This window comes from Vanacampus margaritifer, chromosome 11, assembly GCF_051991255.1.
Source record: "Vanacampus margaritifer isolate UIUO_Vmar chromosome 11, RoL_Vmar_1.0, whole genome shotgun sequence".
Classification (NCBI taxonomy): Eukaryota; Metazoa; Chordata; class Actinopteri; order Syngnathiformes; family Syngnathidae; genus Vanacampus; species Vanacampus margaritifer.
The window spans coordinates 19,663,701-19,666,264 of record NC_135442.1 but is presented as its reverse complement, the minus strand read 5'-3'; positions in this window follow the sequence as shown (position 1 = coordinate 19,666,264).

Below are 2,564 nucleotides of genomic sequence, written 5' to 3'. Positions count from 1 at the left end.
CTGCGCTCTTCGTTCATGGATCGACTTGCTTTTCCCCTGGGCTTGAGCGCAACGCGGAGACGCACACTGATTGGCCGGAGGGACATGTCAGTCAGCCGACGCAGCCAATGGGGGCACCTTTGCTCATAAATTATGCACGAGATCCAGCTCGTCCAATCGGAGCATGGCACTGACCTATTTTTATGAATGGCTGGATTTCATTCACATTTCCCCCCTCCAAACCGTCGATGGCAAAGTTGATTTAAAGGACCAGCGTCAGTGGAAATGGAGCTACTCAAAAGGAACAGAGTGCTACTTTGAACTGTGTTACTGCTTCATTTGCAGTATTTTTCTTGAAATGCTACATTAGTAACCAAATAGTAGTATGTATGCATGTGTCACATATAGTCGATTATGCATTGATTCACTTACTTTTAGGTAAGATAATACCATTAAATTTCCCAAATCAAATGGCAAAACAATCAATTGTTGACCAGAGTTAATATGAAAAACCAAGAAAGCAAGTTAGTAACTTGTCCATACTTGTCTGTGTGTGTGTGCTACATGTGTGCGTACGTGTTGACAAAAATGTGTATAGGAAACAGCTACGCCCACAGGAAGGTTAGAGGTCATGAAAAAAATAACATTTGTCACTGTCACCACTCTGTCACCAAATTAGGACCACCAGCATCCCGTACTCGAAAGCGTCTCTCTTGAAAATCCATCCCAACAGCTGGTATGAAAGCAATAATCCATCAAATCCTTGTAGCTGTGATGCACAGATTATGAAACTGTACCGGAGTCAATAATAGTAAATCATGATACAAACCCCTTTCACACTGCCTGGCACAGCTGCCATTTCCCCACCTTTTTTCCTCATTGCTGTTCTGTATCAACGATGAGACGGAGTGGGGGACAAAACTGACAAACACAAACAAACTCCTCCTCCATCATAAGGTTACGGCTGGCAGAGGCGGTGTTTAACTAAAATAAATAAATAATTGGTTGCTTTATGTGTCAGTCTAAACTTAAAATGGGAGTGACAAATAAAGCATGCTTTGCCTCTCATTCAGAAAAGTACAAATTAGCTTGTTTAAAGAAGAAAACTTAAAAAAAAAAAACTTGTTTTAATGTATTTAGGTGTGTTTCAACAAGTTTAAAGCCTGTGTGATATATAATAATTTTAATTTTAATGGCATTGATTATCAACTGTTTTGACCCTGGGACCCTATTTTTCTATTGTTGTCAAGTCAAATAACTTTTACAGAAGTGAAGAGCAATAAAGAACACGTCTTGTTGAAAAATAGCCTTTGAAAACATATTAAGGATGATATCAGTATTGGGTCGATACTAGCCTTATTTCAAGGTGTCAGGTACTTGTGAAGTCAGCTGATACAAGCCACTAATACTTAAAGCAAAAAAAAGAGAGAGAGAAAAAGAAAAGATCATTAAAATTAATCCAAATCAAACTTTATTTATAGAGCACCTTTCATACATTACACTCTAAAAACAGCTGGGTCAAAAGTAACCCAATTATGGATAAAAACTGGATCGATCTACTTTATGGGTCAATTTGACCCAACTTTTTGGGTTGTTTTATAGAAAATGATCCAATTTTTTGACCCAAGTACAAACCAATATTTATGAGTTGTTTTAGGCCAAAAGAGTTAGAGTGTAAAATGCAAGGTGAAGGTGCTAAACAATTAAAACATCTACAATAAAATACCCCCCCCCCCCAACCTCCCGCCCCCCAGGCAGGCTATTCCATAGGTGAGGACCGTGGCTAAATGCAGCCTCACCATGTGTTTTGGTCCTCACCCTAGGAACAGTTAAAAGGCTGCTGCCAGAGGACCTCAGGATCTGCGACGATTGATACGACAAAAGCAGGTCAGCTAAATAAGTTGGCCCAAGACCGTTAGGAAGACATGTAAAACTTCCTTGCCAGTAGTAGGCACTACACTGTGGCGTTTTGACACATTGGCCAATCATCATTTACGGCGTGACCTAATCCGAATTTGTATGTAAACCTTAGTCTATGGCTAAACCTATGCTAGCACAACACTAAAGTCATAAATAAAGTATATATTTCACAGTATATTACAATGCCACGTCACTGTGTGAAACTGCACTATATCCCACCTCCCCGAGTTGTGTGTTAAAGACGGATCAATTCTGGATCTTGTATTACGGCGCTGTATTACGCTCGGTCATGCCTCAGGTCAGCGGCTTGTCTTGCAGCGAGATAAAGATGTGTGCTTGTGTAGGTGTGAGTGTGGCTAAAAATAGCAGCTGTCAAATTCAATCGTACGTATGCTAGGCGTGAAATAGCAGAGGACGTGTTTGCAAGCAGAAGCCCGCGGGGACGCTAGCGCACCTTTTTTTCGTGGAGGATGTGGTGGGTGCTTACTGGGAGGCATTCAGAGGGCGAGCGCATTGTGTTGCTCGGGCTTAAAATAAATGCAGCATATATGCAGACTGTGCATTTTGCTGCCAGGTCAGGACGACTTCCTCGTCCCTCGAAAGGCCGACTCGTGCTAGTGTAGGTCAGTGTGACGCCAGCCTATTTTGCCCAAGTCTAATTTGGG